At 39.6% G+C, this 12,965-nt stretch overlaps 1 non-coding gene across 1 annotated transcript; it reads left to right on the forward strand.

Moving 5' to 3' along the window:
• The first annotated feature begins 10,565 nt into the window (after window positions 1-10,565).
• Window positions 10,566-10,675, forward strand: LOC115935873 (U6 spliceosomal RNA). Its single transcript, XR_004071470.1, has one exon. It is a non-coding gene; the product is annotated as a U6 spliceosomal RNA (small nuclear RNA).
• The last annotated feature ends 2,290 nt before the right edge of the window (window positions 10,676-12,965 follow it).

A 12,965-nucleotide genomic window follows, 5' to 3' on the forward strand; every position in this document is an offset into this window, starting at 1 on the left:
AGACAGAGTGAGACTCTGTCTCAAAAAAAAAAAAAAAAGAAAAAAGAAAAAAGGATTGACAAAACCAGAGGGCAAGACAATAACATGGGAGACAAGAGAAGAGGCTGCTTAAGAAAAGGTTAACAGTGCCTGGGCGTTTTCCCAGAAAACAGGAGGCGAAGGAGCAAAACTCCCATGAAATCAAACTTGATCAGACATACTCAGGCTCGCTTTATTTCCAAACCTCACAAGCCCATAACTCAATGGACTGGCACTAATTTTAAAACAGAGTTATAACCTGGGTTCCATGAAAGGACTAACGAGGTATGTCCTGGAATCTCCTGAAATCGTATGTGAAATTTATGTCTGTACATATACATATCATTCTAGGGAGAGGCTACTTACCTCTCATCAAATTGCATATCAAATGGTGATATTAAAATGGTTAAGAATCACTGACTTCAAAATTAAACCTAGCTAGAAGTCTGTCTTCAATAATCTTTCAATGAAAAAGAGGAAATGAAAGGAAACTAGAAATTTTGTCACTAAGAATTCAAAGTAATCAGTCCAGAGTTACATTGTCATTATTTTAAAATAGTGAAGTCCAGTTAGAGGATGATGGAATGTTTGTATCTGCTTAGAAAAGTAAAAATGGGCTGGGCATGGTGGCTCATGCCTGCAATCCCAGCACTTTGGGAGGCCAAGGTGGGCAGATCACTTGAGTCAGGAGTTCGAGATCAGCCTGGCCAACTCGAGATCAACCTGGTGAAACTGTCTCTACTAAAAATGCAAAAAATGAAAACTTAGCTAGGCATAGTGGTGGATGCTTGTAATCCCAGCTACTTGGGAAGCTGAGGTAGAAGAATCGCTTAAACCCCAGAGGTAGAGTTTGCAGTGAGCTGAGATCATGCCAATGCACCACAGCCTGGGTGACAGAGTGAGATTCCATCTAAAAAAAAAAAAAAAAGTAAAAATGGCCTCCCTTGATGTTATTCAATAGAAAATGGTGACCAGGCTAGGCGCAATGGCTCACTCCTGTAATCCCAGCACTTTGGGAGGCTGAGGCAGGTGGATCATGAGGTCAGGAGATCGACACCATCCTAGCCAACACGGTGAAACCCTGTCTCTACTAAAAATACAAAAATTAGCTGGGCGTGGTGGTGCATGCCTGTAATCCCAGCTATTCAGGAGGCTGAGGCAGGAGAATCGCTTGAACTAGGGAGTTGAAGGTTGCAGTGAGCCAAGGTTGTGGCATTGCACTCCAGCCTGGTGACAGAGTGAGACTCCATCTCAAAAAAAAAAAAAAAAAGAAAATGGTGACCAATTATTCTCAGTGTCCGTAGTAAATGACAACAAAAGCTTGACATCAGACATAAAATAAATTCAAGTTAGAGCAGTTAGTTTTGCCCCACAAAGAGCACTTGGCAAAGGCTGGAGATATTTTGGTTGCCTCAACTAGGGGTTTGTACTGACAAGTGGGTAGAGGCCAGGGATGAAGGAGAGGTATCACCTTCCCAGACACCAGTACCAAAATGACTCAGGAGTTGCAGGAGATTCTTCTTCTTTAGCTAGAGCATCGGAGCTGGATTTGGGTAGCAGACACCACCAGGTATCTCAGGCTGCCTACTGGAGGCCTAAGAAGGCAGGTGGATTAAAATCTCTAAGGATCAAACGTTCACACTAAAACACTGTAATAAATGAGAAGGGAGAAAAAGAAAATCACGTCAGCGCCTCAACAAAATACCCACACTACACACAAGACTCACCTTGTTTTGGAGGTTATGTAAATAATTATGAGTCAATGAATACATTTATATTGTAAAATTGTGCCTTTTAAGGGAGAAGATGTGCCTGGAGTTTAATATGCTGAATTACTAAGACTTAAATTCATGGGCCCAATTTGTAAATGTATGAACATGGTCTGCATAAAACCCTTAACATTAACCTTCAGGTATGTTGGAGACATGCAATAAATGCCCCTTTACTTCTTAATGAATAACTAGAAAACATTTTACACCATTATAGATACTCTAGATTCATGGTTCTGAATTTTTAAATCAGCAATTAGTCATCTACGGGATATTCAGTGCAAGAATAGCACTCATAAATAATAGTATATTTTCCCCAGCCAGACGGATTAGATAGCTAATTATAGTGCTAGCTATTATGGCTGTGGTCTCCAAGTATAAAGATATTCATAATAGTTAGACATGGCTGTATTTGGCAGTGTTTTGTTATTGCTATAATACAGGGAGAGCTATATGAGGTTATAATTTTTCTCATTAGTGGTGAAAAGAATGGAAAATGTGCTTGCATAAGTCTGTACTCGGCAAAAACAAATGTAGAGTCAGATGTGCAAAATTAGGTTTTCTTCAGAAAAATGAATGCAGTGGGTTTCCTTTTCTGAAAGACTTTGGTGTAAGATATGAAGCTGACCTTTTGAATGGCTATGAATTGTTTCTCAGATATACTTAACCTGACTTAAAGATAAATCTTCTTTCCACCCACTCAACAATACACAGCATCACCAAATTAAAGCTTGACAGTTACAGGTTTCCCGTGCTTGTTGTTCAAGAACTGCAACCATAAAGAATTCTTCTATATTTGATGCACAGATCCCAAAGCCTAATGCCATGTTTCCTGAGAGAATGAAGACTCACAACCACCCCATATTACTCCTGTAATCTTTGAGCTAGGGGCTCAAAGATTAAATAATAATTTTTTAAAATTATGAGATAATAATTTTTTTTAATTATGAGATAATAATTTTTAAATTATTTAATTTAAATAATTTTAAATCTCATAATTTTAAAATTATGAGATAATAATTTTTAAAAATTGAATCAATGTCTCCTAAAAGAAAATCTAAAAATCCTCAAGCCATCCTGGGCTTTATACACTCCTTGAGAAAAATTCTGGGTCCTCAGGGTTAGCAATCAAGGGGGTCAAAATACATTTAGAAATAAATTCAGTCAAAAACTCTTTTTTCTTTTTCTTTTTTTTTAATAGATAAATTTTCCTGGGATTGGGTTTTAATGGAACTGGGTTCAGCAAGTCCAAATTCTACCCTCTACTGGCTCACTCAGAAAAACCATTTTCTGTTTCAGTTTTGGCAGCTCTGTAATTAGGGTAATAAATTCACACTCAGGCCCACTGGGTCATAAAGGTCATAGAAAAGATCATTATATTATTGGCGGTAAAAAGAGAATCAGATTAAAACAGATCCCTTCTTACATGTTTAACAACAGTAAAAGAAAAAGATCATCTCTTAACTAATCAAAGTTAACGTTACTAAAAATGGAGAAACTAACATAATGTACCTCCTGATATGATGTACGCAGAAGGACAGCAATTACTTCTTCAGTTTTCCTGCCAAAAATGCATAACCTGAATCTAATCATAAGGAAACAGCCAGATTCAATGTGGGGGACATTTTACAAAATAACTGACTTTTAATCTTCATAAATATCAAGGTCAGAAACAGAAAAAATGACTGAGAAACTGTTCCAGACTAAAGGGGACTAGCAAAACATGACAACTAATGCGATACGGGATTAGATCTTGGGCTGGAAAAACCAAATGGTTAGAAAAGATATTATAAGGCAATGGATGAAGAGAGAATATGGAACGTGGATTAGCTAATGATACTGTGTCAATGTTAAATTTCCTGGTCTTGATAATCACAGCGTAGTTATATAAGAGGATATTATTTTTTTTAAAAAAGTAAAATATGCACTGAATATTTAGTAAGGGGCATAGTGTCTCCAAACTTACTCTCAAATGACTTAGGGGATAAAAGCCATAACTAGAGTTAGAGCTAGAAATAGAAATAGTAACAGAAATAGAAACAGAAATGTGTGTGTAGAGAGAGACATACAGGTATGTACAGCAAATGGAGAAAACAGAAAATGTAAGCAACCAGTGAACCTGTGTAAAAGATATACAGAGTTCCTTATACTATTATTGCAAAATATACAAATTAATTTATAATATTAAAAAGACTGCCATTGATTACAATAAACATTTTTTACACACCATTATGCAAGTCATTTTTTTTCTATCAAATCTTCCAAAATGGGATTGGTGGATCGGGTAAAACTCCCTCACTTTAAAAAACAAGTTAAGATCCAATATGTGGGGGGAAAAAAAAAAAAAGATCCAATATGTGGTGATTCAGGAAGAATAGTGATCTAAAGAAGTAGTTCTGGATTTTTTTTCCAGTTATTTCATTCTGGCAAAGGGCATCTATGCATAATGTACTCTTGTGTGTTTCTACTTATCATTATAAGGACCTGTAGGATTGACTCAGAGAATGGGGCTACTCTGAGGTGCTCCCTTGGGTGATAGCAGAAGCAAATAATTAATTCATTCAGAAACATAAGAATGTCATAAACAGGGTGTCCCTCCTCCCTTAGTTTTAATACTTCAAAAGCTGCTGCATTTACGAGGTAATTTGGGAGAAAAAAGAGAACATTAAAGTCTGGGACCAGATACAAAAGAAAAAGCTGGAACTATGTCACCTGTTAGAATCTAAGGTTTGGGGCCATAGTGAAAGGTAATTGACTTCAATCTCCCTTCCCCATAAGGGGTTACAGATACCAGCAAGGTGGAGAGGAGGCAGGTTCTACCTAGACTAGTGCATCCCTAAGATCCCCTGGGAAAGATATACATTTGTTATTATTTTTTTAATCTTATTTTATTTTAAGTTCCAGGATACATGTGCAGGATGTGCAGGTTACATAGGCAAACGTGTGCCATGGTGGTTTGCAGCACCTATCAACCCATCACCTAGATATTAAGCACAGCATGCATTAGCTATTTATCCTGATGTTCTCCCTCCCCCCACCCCCGCCCCGCGACAGGCCCTAGTGTGTGTTGTTCCCCTCCCTGTGTCCATGTGCTCTCATCGTTCAGCGATGAGTGAGAACCTGTGCTGGTTGGTTTTCTGTTCCTATGTTAGTTTGCTGAAGCTAATTGCTTTCAGGTTCATCCATGTCCCTGCAAAGGACATGATCTCATTCCTTGGGCTGTATAGTATTCCATGGTGTATATGTACCACATTTTCTTTATCCAGTCTGTCACTGATGGGCATTTGCATTGATTCCATGTCTTTGCTATTGTGAATAGTGTTGGAGTGAACATACGCATGCGTATATCTTCATAATAGAATGATTTATATTCCTTTGGGTATATACCCAGTAATGGGATTGCTAGGTCAAATGGTATTTCTGGTTCTAGGTCTTTGAGGAATCGCCACATTGTCTTCCACAATGGTTGAACTAATTTACATTCCCCCCAAAAATATGTACATTTGTAAGAATATTAACAGTACCAGGTACTGGATGTGTGTTTCGTTGTACTAAGTGCTTTACCAAATCCCTATTGATAGTACAAACCTCTATCTGAATTTCCTGCTCTTAATGGAGATTTTTAAAATATAATTTTTCCCCAAATTTCGATTAAATATTTACATATCTGGTAGAATAAACTGACTGTCTCAACCTACCCCAGCCCAACACACATACACACACACACACCCCTCTTAGAATGGAATAAATCTAGCAATGAGGAAGAAACTACTTGAACCTGGTGCCAGGTGACACAGGCAGAGTGATTTTTCAGTTATTGGGAAAAACCTTAATGAAAACAGGCTCAGAAAAAAAAGTCTACTGTTGTTAATTCAAAAGAAGTAGAGTTAAAGCTATACCAATAAGAGAACACACCCCCTATATAGACTAGACAAGCAATCTTTGGAAGAAATTGCTTTTCTCACAGAAAAATTTGATCGTCTCTAAGGAATTTCTGAAGGAAACCTGGAGGCAGGCTCTTCTGGAGGTGAAGTACCCCCCATGTCCCCACTGTCCCTTCCACCAGAGATGAGTGCATCTATGAAAGGGGGATCAGAGGAAGCCTCACTGACCTCCAGGTAAAGCCAGAGGCAGCAGAATATTACAGACTGAAGAGGTGGCTGGGTCTAGGGCTTTCTATCCTGGCAGGGACGGTGGGCAGAGATAGAAAGGGAGAGCAAGATGGAGAGGAATGACATCCAAACAGAGGAGAAGAAGACAGGAGGATAAGGAGACAGAGAAATAGGCAGGAAGCAAGCCTTTGTGGAGATACTTTCTCAAAGGCCCCAAATGTGGAGAACTTGTTTCCCTTCTGAGATATAAGAAAGGGCATTAACTTTTTTAAAAAGGTACAATTCCTGTTTCTGCCTCCAGCTCTCTACTGCTTTGGGTTATACATGAATCTTTCAGAAAGACAGTGATCTAAACCCTGTCCCAGTGGAGTCCAAGGAAGGTAGAAAGTTAGGATAAGGAGAGGTAGCCCCATTATATAGGATGAGTATCTGTCCTGTCCCACAGTGGACTACTGGGTGGGGAAGAGCCACCACCAACTCTGGATCTTCTAGCCTGAGAGAAAGGTGATTTCCTAACTCCCTTGACTTTCCACCCTCTTCAGAGGGTCACCACAGATATCTGTATGAGGCCAGAGAGACTGGGCACTCCCATGGGTATAAGCGTATAAACGCTACTTGTAGTTTATGAAGTTTATCAAGTACCACTGGGCATGATGGTGTGTGCCCATAGTCTCAGCTATCCAGGAAGCAGAGGCAAGAGTATCACTTGAGCTTAGAAGTTTGAGGCTACAATGAGATATGAATGCTCCAATGCACTACAGCTTGGGAGGCTGAGCAAGACTCTGTTTTTTTTTAAAAAAAGACTTTTATCAAGTACGTAATATATAAAAACAATATCTGGGTTTAGAGTGCCACAAAGTCTACTTATGCTGTTTCCTGCACATAGTACAAAGTATTGCACCCTATGCATATTATGAATGATTGCTCTCAATACATAGAAGTGATTGCATACTTCAGCTGCAGCTGCTGCTTTCCCCCTCCAACTTTATTCTCCACAATTTGGAATGTTTCAGAGATCTTCAAACATGTCATGATCTTTCAGGCATCTATACATGTCCGTGGTTCCCTCTACCTCAAACGTCTCTCTTTTCTCCTCTGCCAGAAATTTTTTATTAGTCTGGGTTTTAGCCCATTGCAGCACATAGCATTTGTTCAGGAAGTGTTGATGGAATGAAAGAAAGAATGAGTGAATAATTCCCTTCTCCACTGTCTTAGAACGTTCTATATGTGTCACTCATTTTACTTATCACACTGTGTTGCCTCTTACTTATCTGCCACAGATTCTTGATGTCTAGCACTGCTGCCTGGTGGGATAAACCAATAGAATAGTGCCTGAAATATAGCAGATGTTCAACAAATTATTGTTGAATTGATCTGAACTGTTCACTCCCTCTTGGACATCTGCTTATTCACTGCACTTGGGCACCTGTATGTCTGTGTGCGGTGCAGTCTGTGTGTCTTTCCTCAAATGCAGGTGTTTTTGTAATATGGCTTTCTGGCTTGACATGATGTGATTGTCTTGGACAGAAGTTAGCATACTTTCAGTGTCCAGGACTAAGAAGTATATTTAGCCGGTTATTTTGATTTAGATTCTTCTCTTGAACTCTAAATTTTTAGTTAGTTCAAGATCCAAGAACCTTTGGAAATGCAGACTCTACAGGACCATATTTCACCAACAAGGGCTTTTTAGTTGCAGCAGCCTTTGGAAGTCCCACGTGGCTCTATGCACTGTGGGATGTCCAGGCAAAATGAATCCCCTTCCCTCACAACCTACGAGTTCTGGGCTGTAAGTCATGTCACTCCCTACATTTGTATAGGAGGGAAATCTAGTACTTCCTTGAAGGGGAAGAGACATTCATGAATGAGCAACCTAGATGAAGACAGGGTAGCAGAGCTGTTAGGAGAATTGATTAGCCCTGAGGTTGAATCTCATCTCTACCCTTTGTCAGATGTGCAACTTTGGACAAGTTACTGAATTGCTCTTAGCCTCAAATAATACCTATGTCACAGGGTTTTCCTAATGATTCAGTGAGTTAATGCACATCAAACATGCAGCTCAGAGTAGGTACTCAGTAGCTGCTGGGTCATTCATCCAATTCAGGCTTACGGAGGCTGTGGCACCTCAGTCGGCTTAAGTGCTCTTGCTTTGATTTTGTATATAGAATCCCCTTAAAATCAGCAATTGTTGGTACCCCCACCCTATCCCCTTTTCTTCACTTTCTGACTTCTTGAAAAATCTAAGAGCTTAGCTTTTCCAAATGTGTGATCTGGAGCATCTCTTCTGTTCTAGGAGCAGCTTACAACCCCAAAGCTATCTAATGTCATTTGGAATGTTTTTGGCTATTATTATTTCAAATACTTTTCCTGCTTTATTCTCACTCTCTTCTGGGACTCCAATTACATATATGTTAGATGATTTTATATTGTACTATGAATTCTGGAGACTGTTTTATTTTTTGTCCACTTTATTTATTTTTATTTTTTTATTGTTTTTGAGATGGAGTCTCGTTCTGTCACCCAAGCTGGAGTGCAGTGGCGCCATCTCGGCTCACTGCAACCTCCGCCTCCCAGATTCAAGCCATTCTCCTGCCTCAGCCTCCTGAGTAGCTGGGATTACAGGCACACGCCACCACGCCTGGCTAATTTTTGTATTTTTAGTAGAGACAGGGTTTCACCAGTTGGTCAGGATGCTCTCGAACTCCTGACCTCGTGATCTGCCCACCTCAGCCTCCCAAAATGCTGGGATTACAGGCATGAGCCACCACACCTGGCCCTGCCTCTCTACCCTTAAGATAAACCCTGGAGGTAAAGCTAACCATGGAAATTTCTCCCAAGAAGAGGATGGCATCCTTGATGTGAACAGCTTTTCCCAAGTTCACAGATTAAGACTTACTTCTATTATCATGACACTCTTATCTTTTAATATTTTTTGCTTGCTTATTCCTCTATGAACATAGAAGTGGAAAAGGGGTCTGTTATGTGCACTTATGGGTATACTTTTATTTGTGAAGGAGTTTGTAGCCAGTCTTACACATGGATAACCTTATACTTTGATAGATAAAAGACGAAGGCTGAATGCAGGTAAGAAACTTTAATGGTACATGTGTTGCCTCATAATCAGTCAAAAACAAAACGTTGGTTCACTCCTTTTAACCCACATCATGGGTTAAAGAGAACACTGCCAGAAGGCCTTCACTCTTCTAAAAGGGCATCATTTGTTAGGTCGTTTTTCCACAGTTTAAAATAAAAGAAGCAATGATTAGAAATGTATCCCTCATGATAGGTTCTATAACAAATTCTGCTGTAAAGGCTACAGTTACACAACAGACTTTTAAATTCTCTTGTGAAAGTTATGTTAAATAATAGAATTAGCTAAACAGAAAAGTACCTGTACAGCTGCTGGCAATTTTGGCCTATGGGGAAATACATCAAATGAAGATTATAGAAATTCAGTGGTAGGGGATTGATGAAGAAATTGCTTAGTCAAATGAGTAAACTCTTTACCTAGCTCATTCTTTGATCTATTTAATTTTAGGAGATTTGGTTTATGGGGACCCTGGATAAGGAGCATATTCCAAACTCTCGGTATTATCCTCCCAATAGTCATAGTAATAGTCTCCCTGCTGCACTGTATTCTCTCAAAGATTTTAAATGCTTGCATGCAGCCATCTCTAGAATGTCATATAGTCTGTCTCCAATTTGAACAAGAGCTGAAAGAAGTGTGCAACCATGAGGACACCGTAACCTATGAATGACATGCTGAAATCGGAAATCCAAAATGATGGTAACTGAGAGTGGCACTAAGGCCGTAAGTTTTGGTCACACTCTCACATAAGTAAGAACCTGACCAAAAAAAGGGGGAATTAAAAAAAAAAATTCTGGGAGGCCATTGTTTTGGATTGAGCTCATACACTAGGCCCCAACAAACCAAACCAAACCAAAATGGAATTGCTCGTGCTAAGACTTTAAGGAAACACATAGATTCTAGAACAGTCCAGGTTTTGGTTTTTTCCTCCTGCAAATCTCTATAACAAACATTTCTGACAGCGTAGGTATCCGCTCCCTGAAGTTCCCATTAAATCTTTTAACCAAATTCATTTCCCGTTGCCTAGAGACCATCAAGCTTCAGATGATCATGCAACAAAAGTTCCAGCCAGTTCCAGGTGAAGACACCACCCCTGGCCATTAAGGAGCTACCCTGCCACCAATAGACAGAGTAGGGTGAGAGTTCTGTGATCCTCAACAGGGACTATGCCCCAAGCCAGCATGAAGCATTTACAGAAAAAAGACCATTGGTCCCTCTGACTCTCATAAAATGTATGGGGATCACATCTCTCAGCGGGGAGATGAAGCAGGAAAATAGGGTCTGGAGGCAGGGAACATAAGACCAATTCACACTTTAGCTATGACAGGAATATCCTCTCCATTGGGAATAGAGCCAAGTAAATGACTTTGTAACTTTATTTTGTCCTTTCCATTTACATAGGGCATACCCCAAGTAACCAGTGGAATCCTCTAGGGGGTATTTCAACTCCCAAACATTCTGTAACAGGACCTTTTAGCTCCCCTGCTCAGGCCTGGTCCCACACCATGGAGTACTTTCATTTTCATTAAAACCCTTCTTTGTGTGTGTTGTCCAATTCTTTGTTCAGCACGCCAAGAATCTGTACACCTTCCACCGTTAACACATATACTAAAATTGGAATGATACAGAGAAGATTAACATGCTCCTTGCACAAGAATAACATGCAAATTTGTGAAGTGTTTCATTTAAAAAAATCATAAATTTTTAAAAAAGAAAAGAAAATGAAGAAAAACTAATAAAAATAAAAACAAAAATAAAAATATTCCTGGCTACACACAAAAGATTTGGCTATGAAAATGTTCATTGTGGCCCTATAATACACATGTATAGACACAATTTTTATTATTATAATGAGATGACTGTAATATAGCTTAGTAACCAAAGCTCCTTCTGAGTAGGGTGATTAGAGGAGATTCTGTTTTTATTCTCTCTCTTTTGTTTTTCTCCCTTAATTTCTCCTGTGGACATGTGCTGTTACAATAAAGAGAATAATCCAAATAAAGCATTTACAGAAGGGATAAATTCTCACCCCAGAGGTAGTTTGTCACTGGTTGGCCGTGAGTGATGAGGCAGCAAAGATGCCATAAATAGATGGGAATAGGGATCTCAATGTATTTCTTTGTGTCCTGAAGCATTCTCTGCTAAGTGTTGCATGATTGGTACAGATGGTAAGTGGTACAGGAGATTAGAATCTCTTTCTGGATTGGCTCAGGGTTGGGGTGAGCCTTGTGGACCAGGAAAAAGAACGGCTCTTTCCTTCTTTCCTTTCTTTCTTTCTTTCTTTCTTTCTTTCTTTCTTTCTTTCTTTCTTTCTTTCTTTCTTTCTCTCTCCTTTCTTTCTCTCTCTCTCCTTTCTTTCTTTTTCTTTCTTTGTTTCTTTTTTCTTTCTTTTTTTTTTTTTTTTTTGAAATTGAGTTTCACTCTTGTCACCCAGGCTGGAGTGCAATAGTGTGATCTCAGCTCACTGAAACCTCCACCTGCTGGGTTCAAGCATTTCTCCTGCCTCGGCCTCCCGAGTAGCTGGGATTACAGGTGCCCATCACTACACCTGGCTGAGTTTTGTATTTTTTAGTAGAGACAGGGTTATGCCATGTTGGCCAAGCTGGTCTCGAACTCCCGACCTCAGGTGATCCACCTGCCTCAGGCTCCCACAGTGTTGGGATTATAGGCATGAGCCACTGTGCCTGGCCAAGAACTGTATTTTCTAGAAGCCCAGGTTAAGTCTGAGGTTCATGGAGTCTAACATCTATATTGCTTGGAAAATGCAGTTTTGGATTTTAGGTATCAACTTCTATCTTTGGGGTTGGGAAAATCCTTGTAATTTTTAGCTGCAGAGGGAATCCACGAAGAAACGGAATGTGGGAAATCCAAGGGAATGCAGAAACAGTCCTGCAGGCAAACTGCAACCCATGAGATCCTAGCTGCTAAGAGTTCACTGTGTACAGTAAACTGTTCTGAGGAGTGTTAGATTTTTCCTTTTTTAAGAAATTCAAAACACACTTCAAAATATATTGCTCCATTATTGTTTTACAAGCAACTTCTAAAAGGCTGAGGCATCTGCCCTTGGTTTCTGCTCCTCTGTTGGGCAACATTATGAAGCTTGTATAGCTGAATGCTGACAGGTGAGTTGAAATCGTGACAATGACAGGACCCAGTGTTGTGCAGCAGTGTCTGGCTCCAGGTTTCCAGTTTGGATCTCAAGGAAAGGAAAGTCTTGTATCTGATATGTTTTGGATGTGTTCAGGGGGCTGGAGGTTGAGTGGGTGGGAGTGGGAGACATGGGAGCGTAGGAAGAGGAAGACACATGACTCTGTGGCTATTAACCAGCTGGTGAAGGAAATTTTTCAAAAGGAAATGGAATTTATTACCTAGCCCTTGAATAAAGCAGTAAGCTGGGAGACCATGATTTAGGTTAGGGATAAGGCAGTGGGTGGCATCTTGCTGTCCAGGGAAGAAATTAGAGAGTCATAAATATATATACATATATATTACATATAAAGGAAAGAGGTTTTATATATATTATATAAAGGAAAGAAGGAAGAAAAGAAGGAAGGAAGGGAGGGAAAGAGAGACAGAAAGAAAGAGAAAAAGAAACAATTTCAATGCCATTGGCAAACAATCAACCATGAGTAATAGTCCTTGTTAAAGAACACAAAGCTGATATTGACAACTTAGAAAATAAACTTTTATCTTCATTTGGAATTTCTAAAAAGTTTTTTTTTCCAATGAAGGTGAGTCCTGGCTAACTGAACAGTATTATCTAAAAAGTAGTTCCGTTTTCCCACCTCTGGCAGCACTGCTGTTGTTTCAAAAGATTCCTCCATGATGGAAACCCCTTATAAGGTCCAGCACCCTGTGTTCACCACCAGTGTGCTCCACAAAGTGAGCAGGAGGAAAACATATACACCTCGTTGGCATGATCTGTGTACAGTGTGCTGGGCAGTAACTGGTTAACCCCCAAAGGCCACAACTTCTTCAGTA

Source organism: Gorilla gorilla, chromosome 13, assembly GCF_029281585.2.
Source record: "Gorilla gorilla gorilla isolate KB3781 chromosome 13, NHGRI_mGorGor1-v2.1_pri, whole genome shotgun sequence".
Taxonomy (NCBI): Eukaryota; Metazoa; Chordata; class Mammalia; order Primates; family Hominidae; genus Gorilla; species Gorilla gorilla.